At 35.4% G+C, this 22,374-nt stretch overlaps 1 protein-coding gene across 1 annotated transcript in view; it reads left to right on the top strand.

Annotated features, from left to right (window-relative positions):
* LOC136025221 (potassium voltage-gated channel subfamily KQT member 1-like) overlaps positions 1-22,374 on the top strand; it is a 166,373-nt gene that overhangs the window by 100,690 nt on the left and 43,309 nt on the right. The window lies entirely within an intron of this gene.

Raw genomic sequence — 22,374 nt, 5'->3', positions numbered from 1 at the left:
TGGTTATTGGGAAGCGTACAGACATTTTCAGTGGGATTTTTTGGTTTGGGGGTGGGGTTGAGGGGAGAGGGCTATGTGGGAGGATCTTTCCTTGGAGGAATATGTCATGGGGGAAGAGAAATTCAATGAAAAGGGCGCGGGATTTTCTAGCATTACTTTAAAAAAAACAATGAAAAAATAAACATGAAACAGTTTTTTTCAATTGAAAGTAAGCATTAAAACTTACAACGAAGAAAGATCATAACGTATATGAGGGGTTCTAAAAATACTTTAGCATAAAGAGCGAGGTATTTAGGAGAAGATAAATACCTCGCTCTTTATGCTAAAGTATTTTTAGTAATTTAAACTATTTATTCTACGGCTTTTCTGATTCAGGGGTTATTCTTAAAGAATTGGGACAAAACTTAAGATTTAATGTAAAGAGCGAGATATTAACGAGGGGAAAAACCCCCTCATATACATAATAAAAAAGTAAGAATATAAAAGTTTGTTAAGTAAGTTAATTCTTAAGTTACGTATATTTTTTACTAATAATAACGTTCGTTAAAAATTAAAAGTTCTAGTTGCCTATTTAAGTAACCGAGAGATTGGAGGGCAACTAGGCCTCCTTCTCCACCCCTTATTTCTCAAAATCGTCTGATCAAAACTAAGAGAAAGCCATTTAGCCAAAAAAAGAATTAATATGCAAATTTCATTTTAATAATTTATGTACGGAGAGCAAAAATCAGAATTGGAAGGAGCAAAGGAGAGCAAAAATTTGAATAATAAGTTTGCTCATTTCCATCTTATTTTAATAAACAATACATTTTGAATAAAACCATCACATATTTCCTCCACTTGTTTCAAGCAGCAAAACATTTGGAAGAAAAAATATGATATTTTAAATAATGCATTTGGTTATTTCTATATTATTTCAAAAAACAATATATTTTAGATAACCCCATCGCATGTTTCCTCGTCTTATTTCAAGCAGCAAAAACTTTAATGAAAATGTTTGATATTCTTGAATAATGCACTTGCTTATTCCACATCTTCCCATGTTAAAATTTTAAGACCACTTGGTACACTTCCTTCCCTTAGAATACCTCCCAGAAAATTTCAGTTTAAAATATTCCCAGAACATTGTAGATACGCTACTTTGATAACATGGCAGCACATAGCGTCTTTCGATTTTCCTCGCTACCTGATTGCGAATAAAACTTGAATCCAAAAGCAGTGTATCGCACAAAGACATTAACGAAGAATGACGAAAACAACCTACTTAGCCCCTTCCCCAGCAGAAAATTTGGCCTCAACTTCCTCCTCCAAACCGCTCCTGAGATATTGTATGCATAGGATTTTGATAACCTGAATGGGATGTGGTGGTCAAATCGGACTTGGAGGCATGCTTATTAGACATTTGACAATTTTGAAGAAAATGGCTTTCTCTAATTTTGATCAATATCGTTGAGGTTACAGGAGGTCGGGTAGCGGAAAAAGGCCCAAGAAAAAGGCTTGTTGCTTCTTAGTTACTTTTGACCCTTGAAAACACTAGAACTTTAGATTCCAAATCAAATAGGCCTTCTCTCAAGTCTTTACGATCACCCTTTCCATACGAAGTGACAGGGGAGAAATGCTTTTTTACCCTTTTCTATCCCATTTTCCGACCTCGTCTTGGGGGAACCACAATTTTTGTCTATTTTTTATTCTGTTCTAGGGTCCCAATATTCCAAATAAATAAGAATATAATTCTCAACCTGATCAGGTAAAACTTTTGTGACCTATTTCTGGGGAGGGGGGCTGGGGATGCCTGTAAATAATATGATTTTGTACGCCAGGTTTTTCTTTGTCCAAGGACTGACTACTTTTAGTTTTAAACTGATCAGGGGCAACTTTTTAGAACGTTTCTGATTTCCGAAATCCCTTTAAACAACCAATAAGTTATATTTTTCCATAGAGCGATCTTCGAAAGCTTCCAGCCACTAGACATATAATTTAATATTTGTGAAACCTATCTGTAATCAATGAACAATTCATCCTCAGAGGCATATTTGTTGGTCCTTTCTATTACTTTTTAAAAACAGTTTCTTTAAAGTTTTAATCAAATGCCTTTAGGAGTTACAAGGGGCCGAGTAGAAAAAATAACAAGGGAGGCGGCTTATTGCCCTAGAAATCCTTTTGACTCTTAAAAGCAGAAATTTGACTCTCAATCTCGAATCAAATGAGCTCCCTCTCAAGCCTCTACGGTCGCCACTTCCTTCCGCAGTGGCCAAAACAAAAAATACATGGACGCCGCGCGACTGTTTAATAAAGTTAAAGCAACGTTCAAAGTATACCAAAGATTTGGATTTTTGACAGAACATAACAAATTCTCATCAGTAATAATTCATGGACGTCGCACGACTGTTTAACAAAGTTAAAACAACGTTCAAAGTATGCTTAAGATTTGAATTTTTGACAGTACATAACAAATTCTCATCAGTAATAAACAACTTAAGTTAAGTAGACATACCCAGGGGAATGACTGGTCTTCAGGTTGGATTTTACTAAGAACATAGGATTTTTTACCTCTTTTCTCAATTTACATTCATCGTTCCGTCTAATAAGTCACTTTTAAAGACCTATTTCGCATAAAAAGGAGTCGCGCGTACTAACTATAATAATTTAAAATATAAAGTGAATCTATCATTCATTTTTTAAAAGCTATTCGTTTATTTATTTTAGACTCCGATTTTTGGCATGCGTTAGATTTAATTTCATATGCCGTTTTTTCATCCTTTTCTCATTTAAAATTACCAGAGTAGTTAACCCGCAGCATTGTAATATTTTGCCGTCAATATAAAACACATAGCCTGCTGTAATTGTTCCATTTCGGGAAATGAAGGGCATCCAGGTGATTTCGGCCATTTCTAATATAATACCAAGAAGATCGTAATTAAATACAAGTTCGAATCCTGCATTTACTTCCCCTTTACAAATGAGGAGAACCTAAGAAATATTACTGTTTACCGAAGATAATATTTGTCTGCTATGACGCACATGAATAATGGCAGTGTTTAAAATGATGGGATACTCGTCAATAATATAAAGAAAGGCGACTGTTTTCACAGAAACAAAATTAGAGTCTTCCTCTAATCTTTCCCAGGTGGTTAAACCAATTAAGGTGGTTAAATTGATGTGGAACGGGGGCAGTGGTGTAGCTCTGTAGGTCCAGCCAGACTTAAGCTTAGCACTCATTTAGCCTGAGTGCACATTTAGCTCTAAACTTGAATCAGGAATGAGCTAGTGAGTTTGACTTTGCTGAATCGGGGGTTAATCAACAGTTGGCACTCAAACTAAAAGGTGTATAAGTAAATTCATTTGTCAAATCTGAAAGTGGTTAATAATTGATGCAAAACTTAACAAAATATCGAGTAGTCAGCGATAACGCAAATTATTTGGAGTTGATTTGAAAAATTGTTGAAAACATGCTATTTTAGGACGAAAAAGTACTCCCTTCACGAAATAGTGCTTGTAAAGTACTACTTAAAAAAAGGATAAAGAATTTACTACTTTGATCAAAAATTACTAGAAATCGTACTTTGGTACTACCCGTGGAAACCCTCCGCTAAATTAGTCATCGAAAATTTGGTAGTAAATTTTTGATTCATTTGTAAATCTAAATTTATTTGTTTGAAATTCCAAATCTGAAAATCCCTAATAAATTGATCCAAAATTTTGTATCGTATTGAGTAGTCAGCGATAACGCAAATTATTTAGAGTTGATTCGAAAAATTGTTGAGAACATGCCATTTTTGGACGAAAAAGTCTCCCTACACGAAATAGTGCTTGTAAAGTACTATTTAAAAAAAAAGTATAAAAAAATTACTACTTAGTTCAAAAAGTACTAGAAGTCGTACTTTGGTACTACCCATGGAAACCCTCCGCTAGATTAGTCAACCAAAATTTGGTAGTGAATTGTTGATTCATTTGTAAATCTAGATTTATTTGTTTGAAATTCCCAAATCTGAAAACCTTTAATAAACTGATGAAAAATTTTGCAAAATATCGAGTACTCAGCGGTAACGCAAAGTGATTTGGAGTTGACTGGAAAAATTGTTGAAAACCTGCCATTTAGGACGAAAAAGTACTACATTCACGATATAAGGCTGGTAAAGTACTACTTTGAAAAAAAAGTTTACAAAATTGACTACTTAGATCAAAAAGTACTAGAAGTTGTGCTTTAGTATTACCCAGGGGAACTCTCCGTCAGACAAGTCATTCAAAATTTGGTAGTGAATTATTGAGATGAACAGTGGAGAAATTACCATGCAGCAGCAACTACTTCTGCACTAGCGAACGTGAGTAACGTAAGCAGGTGTCGAACCTCCAAAATGTTTCGCTACAAATTTTATAATTCTAACTATTTGAGGGATACTATCGTATAAAATATCAAACTGTTTGTGCTAACAAACTAAAAGTGTGGAGCAACTCGGCCAAATAGTAACAGAAACTCTAAAAAACAAAATTTTATAACAATAGATCTATCAAAAGAATTGGCTTTTTGATGAATGTAAATATACAAAATTTATTGAATTTCATGTTACAAGCCTTCGAGCTCAAGCCTTCGTCAAATATTACAAGCCTTCGAAAATTTGCCTGATTTTTGAAGAAAGGGGGAAACGCCTCCAAAAACGCAAGGGATCATAATGAAAATCAGAACTGAGAACCCTGCTGTAGAGGTTTAAAGCTCCTCTCTACAAAACGGACGCGTTTTTATTTATTCATTTGTTTTTTGTTTTTCCAGGGATAATCGTTTCGAACCAATTATCCTAGAAGATCGGAAGAGGGCTCATTCAAAAAGAAATCCCAAGTTCTATTGCCCTTTTCAAGTGGCAACGGGGAAAACTTTTCGTGGAGAGGAAAACTACCAGGGAGAGTTTTCTAGAGAAAAGCTTACGTGGGGGAGGGGCTTTCCTAGCATGATCTGAAAAACAGTTAGAAATTAAATTAAAAAAACAAGTTTTTCTCATTTTATAGCTAATCGTATAGCGGATGATCGTATAATCGTAAATCGTATAGCTAAAATCTTATGTGGCATAATAAAATCTTCTGCGGCGTAAAAGTATATATAGACATATTGTACCTTTTTGACCAAAAGTTTGCAGATCCAAGTTTCTTGATTACACACATGGTGCTAACATTACACAGAACTTCAAAAAAATGGAAGCGGCCCATGGTTTGAGCTCTTCTCAATTGATCAAATAGAAACTCGGAAAATTCAGGAGAGAGAGTTAGCTGTGATGAAAGAGCATTGCTTTGTTTTAATATATTAAATCATGTTCTTAAATAAAGCGAAGAGGGAACATTGAAGACCCATTGTTTCGGATACTTGACTGGTTTGTGCCGCAAACTGCGTAGTTTAGTTCTGACCCTTGTATAATGCATTTTTTTTTTATTCCGGTTCTGCAGTTCTGTAACTTAACGTTCATCCTCAAGGACTGTGTCTTGGATTCTTTTTTATGGCACTTGGTATTAACCAAGTGACATATAGCAGTCGCCAATTCTGTCGGTCTGTCGGTCTGTCTGTCGGTCTGTCGGTCCCGGTTTTGCTACTTTAGGCACTTCCAGGTAAGCTAGGACGATGAAATTTGGCAAGCGTATCAGGGACCGGACCAAATTAAATTAGAAATAGTCGTTTTCCCGATTTGACCATCTGGGGGGGGGAGTGGGGGCCCGGTTAATTCGCAAAAAAATAGAAAAAATGAAGTATTTTTAACTTATCAGCGGGTGATTGGATCTTAATGAAATTTTATGTTTGGAATGATATTGTGTCTCAGAGCTCTTATTTTAAATGTCGACCGGATCTGATGACATTGGGGGGAGTTGGAGGGGGAAAACCTAGAGTCCCGGTTTTTCTACTTTAGGCACTTCCAGGTAAGCTAGGACGATGAAAATTGGCAAGCGTATCAGGGACCGGACCAGATTAAATTAGAAATAGTCGTTTTCCCGATTTGACCATCTGGGGGGGAGTGGGGGCCGGTTAAATCGGAAAAAATAGAAAAAATGAAGTATTTTTAACTTATGAGCGGGTGATTGGATCTTAATGAAATTTGATGTTTGGAATGATATTGTGTCTCAGAGCTCTTATTTTAAATCCCGACTGGGTCTGATGACATTGGGGGGAGTTTGAGGGGGGAAACCTAAAATCTTGGAAAACACTTAGAGTGGAGGGATCGGGATGAAACTTGATTGGAAAAATAAGCGCAAGTCCCAGATACATGATTGACATAATCGGAACTGATTTGCTCTCTTTGGGGTAGTTGGGGGGGGGAGTAATTCTTAAAAATTAGAAAAATGAGGTATTTTCAACTTACGAACGGGTTATCGGATCTCAATGAAATTTGATGTTTAGAAGGATATCGTGTCTTAGAGCTCTTATTTTAAATCCCGACCGGATCTGGTGATGGGGGCGGGGAGTTGGGAGGGGGAAACTAAAACTTGGAAAACACTTAGAGTGGAGGGATCGGGATAAAACATGGTGGGAAAAATAAACACAAGTCCTAGATAGATGATTGACATAAACGGAACGGATCTGCTCTCTTTTGGGTAGTTGGGGGGGGGGGGTATTTCTGAAAAATAAAAAAATGAGGTATTTTTAACTTACGAACGGGTGATCGGATCTCAATGAAATTTGATATTTAGAAGGATATCGTGGCTCAGAGCTCTTATTTAAAACCCGACCGGATCTGGTGACATTGGGGGGGGGGAGTTGGGAGGGAGAAACCTAAAAATTGGAAAACACTTAGAGTTGAGGGATCGGGATTAAACTTGGTGGAAAAAAAACACGAGTCCTAGATACATGATTGACATAACCAGAACGGATCCGCTCTCTTTGGGGTAGTTGGGGGGGGGGGGGGTTAATTCTGAAAAATTAGAAAAAAAATGAGGTTTTTTAACTTACGAACGGGTGATTGGATCTCCATGAAATTTGATTTTTAGAAGGATATCGTGTCTCAAAGCTCTTATTTTAAATCCTGACCGGATCTGGTGACATTGGGGGAAGTTTGGGGTGGGGAAATCTAAAATGATGGGAAACGCTTAGATTGGAGGGATTGGGATTAAACTTGGTTGGAAAAATAAGCAGAAGTCTTGCAAACGTGATTTACATAATTGGAACGGATCCGCTCAATTGCGGGGGGGGGGCTAATTCTGAAAAATAAGAAAAATGACGTATTTTTAACTTACGAAGGAGGGATCGGATCTTCATGAAACTTCATATTTAGAAGGACCTCGTAACTCCGATATCTTATTTTAAATCTCAATCGGATCAAGCGTAATTGGGGAGGGGGGGCAGTTGGGGGAACCGGAAATCTTAGAAAATACTTAAAGCGGTGAGATCAGGATGAAACTGGATGGGAAGAGTAGAAACCTGTCTAAGATACGTGACTGATATAACTGGACCGGATCTGCTCTCTTTGGTGGAATTTGGGGGGGGGGGGTAATATTGAAAATTGAGGTATTTGTAACTTACGAAAGGGTGACCAGATCTTAATGAAATTTGATATTTAGAAGGATCTTGTGCTTTAAAGTTCTAATTTCAAATTCCGACCAGATCCTTTGACATTCGGGGGAGTTGGAGGGGGGAACCGGAATTCTTGGAAAACATGAAAATTGGAGTATTTATATCTTACGAATAGATGATCGGATCGTAATGAAATTTGATTTTTAGAAGGAATTCATGTCTCAGAGCTCTTATTTCAAATCCCGACCAGATCTTTTGACATTGTGGGGATTTGAAGGGGGAAATCTTGGAAAAACACTTGGAGTGTAGGAATCGGGATGAAGCTTGGTGGATAGAATAAACAAATGTCCTTGATACGTGATTGACAGAATCGTACTGGATTCGCTCTCTTTGGGGGAGTTGGGGGGAGGGGTTCAGTGATTTGGCGAGTTCGGTGCTTCTGGACGTGCTAGGGCGATGAAAATTGGTTGGCGTGTCAGGGAGCTGCACAATTTGACTTGATAAAGTCGTTTTCCCAGATTCGACCATCTGGGGGGCAAAAGGGAGAGGAAAAGTTAGGTATTTATAACTTACGAGTGGGTGAACGGATCTTAAAGAATTTTGATATTTAGAAGGACTTTGTGACTCAGAGCTCTTATTTTAAATCTTGACCGGCATTAAGCCTCTTATTTTCCTTTTTAAATCAATCTATTGATTCATAGAATTTTGTTAGAGCTCATACCATATGATCTCTTGGCTCTTAGCTCTTCTCGCCTCGTCACAAGTGCCATATGAGCTCTTAGCTCTTGTTTTATTCCCCATACATGAAAGGTATTATGTGTTTTCCTTACTAAGCACTTTGGCCGAAAGTCGGTTTTTGGTAGTAAAGCAATTTCAGACAACGCTTCAAAATAAATTACTTCTAGAAAGGATTTCCAACATCAGGTACGTTAAAGGCAAAATTCCAAGTCCATAAACTCTGAATGTTCCTACGGGGCTGATCAGGAGCGTAAAAAATTGACTGCAAAATAGCACAAGTAAACTGACTTGCTTATGGCTCTTAAATTCTTTTCGTGATTATGTTTACAGTTATTTTTGAAACTGAAAGGTCTTTTATGTAATTAGAACCCTTACCTGCAAAGAAAATTTTGCAACTGAAGTTGTAGGATTCTACTAGCTGCATAATTGTCCTGGCCCTCGTAACAAAATCCAAAAAATTTAATACATTGTTGAAGATAGCTACAGTCAACTTGCTAAATACTGTTTTGAAGAATTGGATAATCGTAAATCTTATAGTATACAAAACAGATGCATCTTAATTTATGTTATGTATACATTTTTCGAAAAAGGAATTGGTGAAAATCAGAGATGACCTCAGTTAGCCATTTCTAAGCAATGCTTTGATGGCACTTGACCATTTTACAATAACACAGAAAAGGTGAACAAGAGAATCTTATCTCAAAAATAGACGAAACAAAAAAAAAATCTTTTTACTATGTGTCAAACCAACAAGAAATCTGCTGGATCAAGGGTCCTTTTTTTTGCACTGGAACACCCGCTAAAATTATGATAAGGCATATTTTTTCTTTTTAAGTAGTACTTTTTGTAGTTTGAATTAGTATTATTAATTTTTGTCAAGTGGCAACCCTGGCCTTATGGCCACGGCCTAGAAGCTACGTGCAGGGTTGAAACAAGGAATACGATTGTAACAGTTTCAATACGCTGCTGCTGAAAAAGTTGTTGCTGGCATTACGGTCCTGAAATCAACACGCTTTCATTACGACATTCAAAGTCGAGGAATAGAAATTCGTGTTGGAATACTAGTTATAAGCCAAGCAGATAATAAATCCTAAAATTTGTGGTACAGGACAACGCTCAGACAATGAGTCTTGCTAATAATTGCGAAGACTCTAAAAGAGTTCCAAAAATTGCCTTGTGAAAGCGAAAATTCCTTAAATGACACCCTTTGTCAAAATTGAGATTCGAACTCTATCAGGGTTCGAAAAATTAAATTAAAATTAAAAATTAAAGAAAAATTAAAGAATATTTAGATGCAACTCTGAATGTTTCCAATATTTATGTGCTTTTTCTTCAAGTCTGTAGTAATGAAAGAAGGGCTTCAGTATCATAAAGAACCTATACAAATATTTTCGACCAAAATTACAATATGGGTTTCAATAAGGTCAAAAAGGACTTGAGAGACACGTAAGAGGATAATCATTTTGCTGAACAACATGGTATTTAACTGCCAGAGCCGAAAAAGAAGATTATTGAACGACATTAGTAAGGCTGAGACTAGAGAGGAGAGAAAAAATAATAGGACTAATAGTTCTTTAAAAGCTCTATGCTTCGGTCTTTAAAATGTATTCACACTTCCTTGTGGTAATACTTAATCATTTCTCTACAAAAGAAAAATTACACTTGATAACTTGACGGGTGCGTTTTCCTATCATTGTGTTTCCGGGGAACGCAAGGAAGAAGTGTTCTGCGTAGCATGGCCAGAAAGAGTTGCAGGTTGTGCCACAGAACTGACTCAATCATGAGCTTCGTGATGCAATATGTACTTCGTAAATACCCTAGACTGGTAAAAGTGACAATGAAATACTGTGTTCCAAGTCACTCGAGCATGCAAGAATCACGTAAAGCCCATAGTTCTACTGAATGAAGTCTGAAGCATTTCGAAGTAAATTCACCACTGGGATTGGTGAAACAGCTCAACAAATTTAGCAGAAAGCACCTATACATCATTATTCTAATTAACAAAGGGCTGTATTTTCAGCATCGAAGATGTGCAGTTAATCTGAATGTTTATGTCTCCTCTAAATGTGGAGTAATGCAAGGTAACTTTGGAAAACATAGGTCAAATCAACAACCACTCATCCATTGCAATACAGACAGTATGCCAAGAAGAAGCTTCAGCTCCTCTTCTCTCATCGAAAACATCTGAGAAGAAGGAAGGACAATCAGTAAAGACCTAATCACATACATTTTTTTTTCTTTTTACAAGTAATTGAAATTTCTGAAGTTGGGTTATTCACTAAGTTGGATTATTCTGAAGTTGGTTTCAAGTGAACTAAAATTCTCTGGAAACAATCAAAGTAGTGCTAAAAGGTAGCAATGACGAGTTTCGGCTCTAAGATAAGTCTTGGCTATTCTTGAGAAAACCTCGACGAAAAGTTGTCGTATCAAAGTGGAAAATGAACCCAAGCGCTGTCCTACATTTTTGTCATAACTACCTTAGCAGTAGAAAAGGCGGGCAAAATGTCATTTCGAATGTTTGCTTGACCTTTTGACGTATTAAATTTTATCCAAATGGACTACTATTCTAAAAACAAGTCTCCCTTACAAGTGGCTTTAAACTGGCCTTTCATTCGTTTATGTATCTACCATACATTCAGCTCCACAAAAACTGATTTGTTTCAATTGCGCTTTTCTCGAAATTTTAAAAAATGTGGGTACGACATTCTTGCTTTCTCAAGGTGAAATGTTAAATTTATTAAATTTGAAGCTTATCGGAAGAAGTTATAAACCTTAGAATATTTTCGTAACTTTAAAATAAAAGGGAAAAATACCCTTAGCCTTAGTTGAACTTAAAGAAAATTGCACAATAGTATTGTCCAAGAACCCAAAACGAGAGGTCCCAAGTGTATTTATTAAAGAGCACAAAACTATGCCACTTTTTCAAGAAAATTGGTCAAGGATGTGTGTTCCTTTTCTCGAAAAATTATGTGTCGAACCAGCCATCCTAGAATGCTGGAAGAGGACTTATTCAAAGGGAAATTGAAAGTTCTAGCACCATTTTTCGTGGTTACAGAAATCACGCTATAGCAAAGTAGTGTTTTCTGCCATGTTGTAGTAAAAACAAGAAAAAATATGATCAGAAGAAGACAAAATGCTGTCAAGGAAGAATTCTGAGAAAGCCAATAAATTTAGAATTGACTATGGAAAAAAAATTTTCTTATGGAAAAAAAACTATTTATTCAGATTCCCAGTTTCAAAAATAATGCGTGGTTGTGTGTTTGTTGTTAAGGTTATATGAAGTGAAATACAATGAATGAATTTAAAAAATACATTCCCAGCATTAAATTAACTGGAAAAAAACGGAAATTTTCTATAACCAACCCAAAATAGTGCGATTTTCTTGAGTTTTTAACTAGTATTTAGAGCTGAACAGATAAGTGTAATTTTGGTAACACAATTATTTACACAGATAAGTGTAAACAGATAAGTGTAATTAAAAGTAATTAATAATTACTTTTCAACACAAAAAGGAATTCTCTACGTGATTATAGGCTATTATTCAACATGGTTTGGAATTCAACAGAAGATTGATGGTTGTAAGAACTTAAATTCGAATATAAACATGAAGCCGCTGAAATTAAGATATAAAATTGAAATTAAAATGAAATGTTAAAATTATAATAGAATACACGTAAAAGCCAATTGTTTTCTTAAATTCCAAACATGCAGAATATGCAGAATTAATGCAAATTATTTATGTTTGGAAATGTGCTGATTTTATGTGCACGCTTAGGTGGACGAACGAAAAATTTATGCATGAAATTTGCACTTCCATAAAATCTTACTGCACGTTTTGTTTTTGTTATTATCAGCTGTGGGTTTATTTAGTTAGAAAATATTGCAAGCAGCAGCCCTAACAGCAACGATGCTAATGCTGAAAATGAATTGTTTCTGAAATTATTTATATAAATAGCATAAGATTCCTGCATAAAAGTAGCTGATATTTCTAAGAAGAACTCGATTTTATGTTTTTAAAAACTGAGCGTTTTAGATTACATTCATAGCCTTTGTATGCTACAAATCCGCTACTTATACTAAATAATATAGCATTTGGAGGCAATGAGTCTTTGCGGCCTGAGCATCAATTCAGTTTGGTCAGTAATGAATAAGAGTCCGATAGAGAACCAAGGGAACAGCAGGGAACCAAGGGTCTGACTCTTAGGAGGTTTACTTGGAGCAAATTCACTTTTCAAATTCACTTTTGCAAAAACACTTGATTTGTCCTGAATCATGAAAAATCCTCATCTGCACCTCAATAAGCTTGTCCAGCGAAAGATATATATTATATATATATATATATATATTACATATATAAATATATATATATATATATATATATATATATATATATATATATATATATATATATATATATATATATATATATATATATATATATATATATATTTAAAAGGTTATTCTCCTCCCGTCTTTTTACTGATTTCCATTTATTGTTTTTATTTCTCCATTTTAATCATTTGGTAAGTAAAGTGTATTTCATTATTTTATATATATATATATATATATATATATATATATATATATATATATATATATATATATATATATATATATATATATATATATATTAAAAAAGTTATTCTCCTCCCGTCTTTTTACTGTTTCCATTTATTGTTTTTATTTCTCCATTTTAATCATTTGATAAGTAAAGTGTATTTCGTTCAATAGTGATAACACTTTGTATAGTGCATCAGGCTATTTTTAATGTGTGTTAAAATAGTTCTTGATTTTTACGTTGCTTTATCAATGTCTTAAGTATTCTTGTGTTTTTTATGCTTTATTGTCGACCAATTAAGTTATATTTTTTTCTTTTTTTCACTTTTAATAGCTTTTTGAAGTAAAAGATTATATTATTTAGCTAAGAGCTATGGGATATTTTATTAATATTCACTAAACTTCCTTTCTGAGAACATATTGCCAGGAAACTAGAAATAGTGTTCCGAATAGCATCTGTGTTTACAATGAAAGACTTTGGCATCACTACTATTTACTCATTTTGGCTTTATTTCCCATAACTGGAAACGTGAGTAATTAAACTGACCTAGTAATGAATTGGTCCTATTTGTTTTTTGCAAACAAGGTTAACCTTCAGAGTCCTAATTTCAGCTATGAGATGTCCATTGAGCCCCATCCCAGACAACCATAGCCTAATGTTAGCTCAATATATCCTATTTTTCCCGAGAATGATTCCAACAAACGTTTTTTGGTTTTGAAGAGGGGTCACAAGGGTTACCTTTTCGACCACTTGTCGTAAAGTATCGGGAGAGCACTCATTAGGCCGAAGTTTTATCCTTTAGAGCCTTTTTTTAGAGAGAGTGTGAATTTTATTAAAACAACAAAAACAACAAAAAATTAAATAAGAGATCCTACAGATTTTAATTCACAACTCTATCCTTAGAGACCTCGATAAGGTCTGTTTTAGGGTTAATTAACATTATTGTTTTACTGTTAAATTTTAAATTTGCATAGCTTTATTAAAGAAAATTATTAATAATTAACCACTTAAATACAAAAACAATGCTCATTTTCACTTTGGCAATCTACAAAATATAATTGGAAAGTAATCCCTTTATTCATAAATGCCAAAACCAAGTCCTTTAACTGGAAACACAAACTCAGATACTTAATATGTTTAATATCTTCAGGCACATCTAACCAACATTTAGGTCCAACGTACCTGAAAGAAAAGGTGGATTGCATAAGCGGAGCAAAAGGTGTTTGGATATATTGAGATCTTTCTATATATCAAATTTCAGTAAGATCTGGTTACCTATTCGTAAGATAAACATACCTCAATTTTCACGATTTCTCCTCCCTCTAGACCTCTCCCCTCCACAGATGGTCGAATCGGGGAAACGACTGTTATCAATTCAATTTGTGCAGTCCCCTGGCATGCCTACCATTTTTCATCGTCCTAGCACGTCCAGAAGCACTGAACTCGCCAAAGCACCTGAAATCCCCCCAACTCCCCCAAAGAGAGCGAATCCGGTCTAGTTATGTCAATCACGCATCTCGGACTTTTGCGTATTTTTCACACCAGGTTTCATCCTGATCTCTCCAGTCTAAGTATTTTCCGAGATTTCTGGTTTCCCCCTCAAACTCCTCTCAATGTCACCGGATCCGGTCAAAATTTAAAAAAAAGCTTTAAGACACGAGTACCTTCCAAATATCAACTTTAATTACGATCCTATCTCCTGTTCATAAGTTAAAAATACCTCATTTTTTCTAATTTTTCCGAATTAACCGTCCCTCCACTCCCCCAGAGGGTCAAATCGGGAAAGCTTCTATTTCTAATTTAATTTGGTCCAGTCCCTGATACGCCTGCCAGCTTTTATCGTCCTAGCTTATTTGGAAGTGCCCGAACTAGCAAAACCGGGACCAACAAACTGACCGACAGACAGACCAACAGACCGACGGACAGACACTGCGATTGCTATATGGCATTTGGCCAACAAGCAAGTGCCATAAAAATTGCCAAAACAAGTTAAAGCGAAATAGACATTTTTCGTCTTTCATTCAAAACAACAATTTTGAAAAAAATTAACTTGCCCTTTTAAAAAGTGAGTAATATGAAAATCTGTTACATAAATGACGGATATGGACTCAGTTCTGTGTGTTGACCATACCTGAGTCAAACACCTTTCATGGCAAGGACTGCTGTCATTGCTTCTACAATTCCGGGACCGAAAGTCACCTTTAAAGAAATGTTCCTAGGCAAGAGGTTATCGATGAGGAGATAGACGCAGCTGGGAGAATCCCAATCGTCCATACAAACTCAAACGATTATGTCCTTTCTATAACGTATTTCTGATCTTCTTTATCCAGGTTTGGAAGAAGATAAGATTTCAAACTTAGATGTTCTTTGGTTTACGTCGTGGCATTTCAAGCAACCTAGGCTAGGTGTGAGTACAACCATGCAATCAGTCATGGTTGGAGACCATACCAGAAAATTAAACATTTTCTTTCTTCCTAAGATTGATCTTCCTTCAAGTGAAAAGAATTGCATCCTTTGAATTGCTTCACAAGAAGAATTGCTTCCTTGTGCACCACTGACATTCATAGCCAATCAGGGCTATTGGTACGGATTTACTCCGGCCTTAACCTTTGACCAGCGGTTGAGGTGAAAGCCCAAGAAGATTATTGCTGCAAAAGGACCTGGAAGTAGGATTACACACTCTCATGATTTTTTTTTTGCCATTGAATTTTTGATTGATGGATTTGGACCGAAAGAAATATTTGAATCAATGTACACCTCCGATTACACCTCCGATGAATACTTCCTCATCTCCTAAGTGGTAAGGCTATTCCTCGAGCACTGAGACCATTGTTGACGCTACACTTCACTTGATTCTGATAAAGGAACTTGTAGACAAGGATTCAGGTGTAGAAATGGAATTAAATACAGAACTTGCATTGAATACGGTTGAACTTAGTGAAATCAAAGACCTATATATCTCGAGTTATTGAACATATCTCCCAGTCTTCAAGTCTCATGATAATCAAAGCTTCTCTATCGGCTTTTAAATACGAGCGAAGTCGCAAAGCTCGAACAGGAAGACTGTGGAAGGAATACATGGACATGGCTGCCATTCTTCGAAATTTCCTCAGGAATGAACGTACAGGTCAACGTAAACTTCATTTGCAAACCGTTTCTTACATACTCCCTTACCTGACAGCATATGGTAATAACAACTACACAAAGTCAGCGAAACTGTACCAAAAGCAAAGCAAAAGACTTGAAGATAAATGCCCACACTTTTCCAGTTTATCAAAAAGGCTTGCACGTTGTGAAAAGATCAGACAGATTTAGGGCCGGTTTATCTACAGATTTGGACATAGAACAAGAACTGATGAAAAATCTGCAAACGGCAATCGGATTCACAAGAGGTAGAGGAATGACGGAACTACAGAGACTTCATCGGGAAATTGAACGTCCAGCCGGTGCTCCCGCTAATCTTCTGATGCAGAAACTGGCGGATGTCTCGTATCACGAAAGTGACGAACACAAAGAGTCTGGTATTTCAAGGCAACAGAGGGACTACAAAGATCTACAAATAATCATGGACTTTGTCGAGGAGTCGTCTCTGTTTAGGGTGATCCCCTACGTCTTCGAAACCTTGCTACTGGCATGACTGCTGCAGAAAACGTAAACGCCAAAAAAGTAGTGGAAGTCGGGAGGAAGGCTCTTGACGAAATATTAGAGAAATATCTGAAGGAGCATTTGCTCAAACGGAAGGATCAGCCAGTCCTTTTGACGGTGAAAAAAAAAAACAAAAAAACCGTGGGGTAGAAATCCACCGTTTAGACCCTTCATTGCTGTTTCGGCGGCTTTTAACTGTATCCAAGAGACTGAATATGGACGAAGAATCTTCATCTAAATATGAAAGCCAAATCGACCAGAGATAAACTAACAAAGAAAAGCTAGCAACCGACTTTCAGAAATTGGCACTATTAGGAAAAACTTTTTCTGACTAGCACCTACGTGTTAGGCGGGGGCGCTATGCTTCAAAGGACTCACTGGACTAAGAAAGAAAAATATCGGAGATATAAGACCGATACTGGAACTATGTTCCGGCCAAGCATGCAGACCCAATTATTTTCTTTGATGTCTACGACATCATTGCTTCAAAAAAAGATTTGACTCACCTTAAATGAAACTGTGTCACTGGACGGGAAGTACTGTTTAGCCCAGAAATGAGAGTGACCACCAAAAAATAGGAAATTCTTTCGTGCAAAAAATATAGCCTGTTTCGCCAATATAATTTCTGGTTATTTACGAGGCAAAGTTCTGAGAAACATCCGAGCTAAAGATGATGCTGACTTGCTTATTGTGCTTACATCGGTTGAGTGCTCGAAGACTTCGCACACTGTAGTTATCGGTGACGATACCAACTTGTTAAGTATTGTTACTCTATCATTGTGTTCCTGGGCATCACAAGGTCTGCCTGCACAGTGAGCCTAAGTAAACACCGGCCACCCTCTCGGACCTACATCAATGCTTGGTTTATAGAAGAGAGGGAGAGGAAACTGAACATGAGCATTCAAAAAATAAAAACAAAGTGTATATTGGTGAAATACGTATCAGATTTACCTATTACTGACTTTCTATGCGTTTAAGTTGAGTCGTTTTAAAGAAGTGGTCATTTTAGAAGAAAAGACCAAAAACAGTCAATTTCACCTCGTCCAATTTCGTTCGATTTTTTACTTGTTGTAGATAATTTCTTTCTGTTCGAATGGTGCCAAAATCAAAATTGTTGAAATTAATTTGAGTTTAAACCTGATATTTACTGTACTTTATGAAATCAGAAAGCACTGAGCACTCCCGATGAACGTGGCCTAAATCTTCATTATTCTCCTTACAGAGGGGAAAAAAACTCGGAAATCACACTCTTTATATAGTATACTTTTTGCCTTCGCGGAATTGGAAAGTACTTCACCCTTAGTTGTATTAACTTACACAAAGATTTCCCTGTAAATTAAAATTAAAAAATAATTTCTCTCCAAAACTAGATTTTGTCAGATTGTAATGTTTCAATGTCGTTGAATCGTCAATCAGTCCCTGCCAATACTGGTTTTCTTGGACCTCTAATATGAATCATGTCTTAATTCCAAAATATGTAGGTAAATCAAGAGGACCAAGACCATCATTCTATAAAAAAGGCATTCGCACTCGTTCTAGTAGTGATATAATCTGGTTTAGCCACAAAGTTTTCAAACCATTCCTTAACATCTCTTGATACAAAGCTCAAACTAGTGTGTCTTCACTTAGCCTTATTAGCTTCAATCAAAATTAAAGCATCAAAATAGACAAACAGAGCTTTAAAGACAAAAGGCAAGCATCACACTTCAGAATTTTCGAATGGGGTTTTGGATGTAGCCCGAACACTCTGTTATAATCCGGAGCAGGAGATGATCTAACTGCTGAGCCACTTTTCCACTCATCTGCCCCATCTTCGATCGATGGTCAACATTTTGTAATAGATATTCTTTGATGCAGTCTTAGGTTTTAAGATCTCCATAATTGTCAAGCTTCTAAAAATTGCAAACATGGCCACTTAAACTCTATTAATTATGTCGTTAAAATGACTCTTCAATCTTCCTTTATCTGACAAAGCAAATCTCACCTATTCTATTGCTTACTTTCAGTTTTTCACTATTAAAGCTTATGATTTCCTTTTTTGTTTCCTTTCCTTTTTCTAAAGATAGGAACTGCAATCTTTTCATCATTATGTTTTGATGTTTTCTTCGCCAAATATACCGCTATCAGATTCAGCAGCGTCTGCAAATTTTGTGGGGTGCTCACGATAATACGATATCATCCACATATAAAAATAGGGATAATGGTATGGTCGCTAGGCTTACTGTAGGAACACATCTTTTCTGTAAAAAATCAACCTCTTTTGCATAAATATTAAACAATTTAGAAGATAGAGTGCTGCCCTGTTGAACTCCAAGTCTAGTCCCAAACAACCCTTAACAATTACTACAAATAGGTATTCTACCATTTAGGCAAAATAAATGCTCACTATCAGTCTCGAAAATGAGTTGGGGAGGCCTATCCGAAGAGGTATATCTAGTAATAACTCCTTATCTACTCTATCAAACGCCTAATGAAGGTCCAGAAATCTTACATAGAGACGAGTTTTTACTTTCCTGTGTTTGTATATTAAAGCCTTTAAAGCAAATGCTCTATCTGATGTTCCATATCCAGTCCTGAAATCTCCTTGTTCCTCATATATAATATTATTTTTATTTAATATGTTAGCTAGCCTGGCGTCTAGTCTTCCTATTATATTATGATTTTCACATTTTGGATCCCAGACGCTTCCATAACTTGCCCACTTACAGAACCAATCGTCCCATTTTGACGATTATGAAGGCCTTTAATTTTAATGTTATATACTTTGAAGTCATCTTGCTGTCTAGTTAAGCTGTACTCATTCATCTAATAAGCATTTCTCAGTGAGTAGTGGTATTCGTCTACCCCACTGAAAGTTTTCACAGTTCAACGAGCAGTTTTTTCTTAGGAAAGATTTTACACCTTTACTGTGTGATGTCTTGGCGCTAGAGTTTGACTTTTGTCAATAATAGTTCAAAAACGAATGTCCTACTATATGGGCAATGGAATACACAGTATTTTTTGCTATTGATGTTGTTTCTTTCATACTACCTCAGGAAATGAACGGCTTTTATGGATGCACAAACTCATTTATTTTAAAGAGTAGAATTTTGAGTTTGAGTTGTTTAAAAGACGGTCGGTATTGATGAGCTGCAAGGTCGTTTACAAGATCCTTATCGCATCAAATCCTTACGCATCAAAAATGTATAAAAACGCATTTTTGATGCGTTCTTACGTGTTGAATTTTTTTTTAGGGGGGTTGAAACCTGGTAAACCCTCTTGATACGGCCTTGATCAGCTGGCTAATGTTTTGTTGTAAAACGTGTTTCCACTTAAATTGTAGAATAATGATGGGCAGTGGATGGGCCGTGCATTTCTGTTGGTTTGAAGCTTCAATTTTGCTATTTACTATCATTAGAAGTTAGTTGGCTTTATTAATTACAGAGAAGCTGTGGAAATGAATGCTTTATCAGAAAAACCTCTTCTTGTTGATGTTTTTCCTATAGATCATATGAAAACATGTGACCTCACATATCACTTTTGACCAGTTGCACATTTTTTTTCTTTCTGTTATGGGGACACTTAGGAGACTTTTTGGGACACACAGGCAGGATTAGTCATCAGGAATTTTCCTGGATTTTCTGGAACGTACCTGTATGATTATTGTACTTACAAATCCAGAATAAATAATATGGAATAATTCCTTGGTCAAACAGTTGGTGGTAACGAACTGTAGTAAGGAGCGACCCGGCTCAATAGTAACTGAAACTCTAAAAGAAGGAATTTTGATACCAATAGTTACATCAAAAGAAATGAATTTTAATGCTGATTTCAAATATATAAGTTTCATCGAGCTTAGTATTACCCCCCAAAAGTTACGAGCCTGAGAAAATTGCCTTATTTTAGAAAATAGGGGGAAAAGCACCCCCTAAAAGTCATACAATCTTAAAGAAAATAATACCATCAGATTCAGCGTATTGGAGAACACTACTTTAGAAGTTTCAAGTTCCTATCTACAAAAATGTGGAATTTTCTATTTTTTGCCAGAAGGCAGATCACGAATGCGTGTTTATTTGTTTGTTTGTTTTTGTTTTGTTTTTTTCCAGGGGTGACCGAATCGACCCGGTGGTCATAAAATTTCGCGAGAAATCTCATTCTAAAGGAAATTAAAAGTTCTAGTAGTCTTTGTAAGTGACCAAAAAAGTCGGAGGGCACCTAGGCCCCCTCTCATGCTCAGTTTTCCCCAAAATCACCGAATCAAAATTTTGAGGTAGCCATTCTGTTCAACTTAGTTGAAAACCTAGCATCTATGTCTTTGGGGACGACTTCATCCCCCACAGTGCCCGGGGGAGGGGCTCCAAGGTACAAACTTTGACCATTGTTTACACACAGTAATGGTTATTATGAAGTGTACAGACGTTTTCAGGGGTATTTTTCGCGTTGGCTCCGGGTGTATCAGAGGGGAGGGGGTTACGTGGGAGGATATTTCCATTGAGGAATTTATCATGAGGGAAGATAATTTCCACGAAGGAGGCCCAGGATTATCTAGCATTATTTTAAAAAAAATGAGAAAATAAATATTTTTTTCAACTGGAAGTAATGAGTAGCATTAAAGCTTAAAACGAACAGAAAATGTTGAGTATATAAGAGAATCCGTCTCCCCCACAATGCCTTGCTCTTACGCTAAACTATTTTTAGTAATTTCAAATATTTATTCTACGGCTTTTATGATTCAGGGGACATTCTTAAAGAATTGGGACAAAATTCAAGCTCTAGTATAAAGAGCGAGGTATTAAAGAGGGGGCGAATATTCGTAATAAAAATACGCAAATATAGAAGTTCATTACGTAAGTTAATTCAAAAATTACGTATATTTATTACTAACAAAACGTTCATAAAAAATAAAAAATTCTTGTTGCATTTTTAAGTAACCAGAAATTGGAAGGCAACTAGACCTCCTCCCCCGCCCCTTTGTTTTGTCAAAATGTTTTGAGAAAGCTATTTAGCAAAAAAAAAACTAATGTGCGTATTTCGTTTTAAATATTCATGTGCGGTGAGCCAAAATCAAAACATGCATTAATTCAAAAATGTTCAGAAATTAAATTTTAAAAAACAAGTTTTTTTTAAACTGCAAGTAAGGAGCGACATTAAAACTTAAAACGAACAGTATTGTTCCATATATTAAAGAGGTTGTCCCCTCTTCAACGCCTTGCTCTTTACGTAAAAGTTTTTTATTGTTTCAAAATGTAGAAAAGACTAAAACTTTAGCGTAAAGAGCGAGGCGTTGAGGAGGGGACAACCTCTTTCATATACGGAACAATTTCTGTTCGTTTTAAGTTTTAATGTCGCTCCTTACGTTCAGTTAAAAAAACTTGTTTTTTTAATTTAATTTCACTATGAATCGCCAAGCAATAGATCCAGCGCTTTCAAAAGAGCTGACCTAAAGTTTTTTTGAATTACTTTCGCTAGTTGTATTTTTTGAAGTATTGAAAAAGACATATTACAAATATATTATAAATGTATTACTTCAGTTTTTCATTTCTGAAGTAAGTTTTGCCTTTTCACAGACAATTGTCACAAAGGGTGGGAGGGGGAATATATGTATATATACATATATATACATATACATATATATATATATATATATATATATATATATATATATATATATATATATATATATATATTTATATATTTATATATATATGTATATATATATATATATATATATATATATATATATATATATATATATATATATATATATATATATATATATATATATATATATATATATACATATATATATATATATATGTCTATATATTTAATGGGAATATATATATATATATATATATATATATATATATATATATATATATATATATATATATATATATACATATTTATTGATAGAAATTGAAAAGCCTGTTTTGAATATATTAGTTTTAACTCCTTATCTATAAAAGTC

This window comes from Artemia franciscana, chromosome 3 (genome assembly GCF_032884065.1).
Source record: "Artemia franciscana chromosome 3, ASM3288406v1, whole genome shotgun sequence".
Classification (NCBI taxonomy): Eukaryota; Metazoa; Arthropoda; class Branchiopoda; order Anostraca; family Artemiidae; genus Artemia; species Artemia franciscana.
This window is presented reverse-complemented; position numbering and strand designations above follow the sequence as displayed.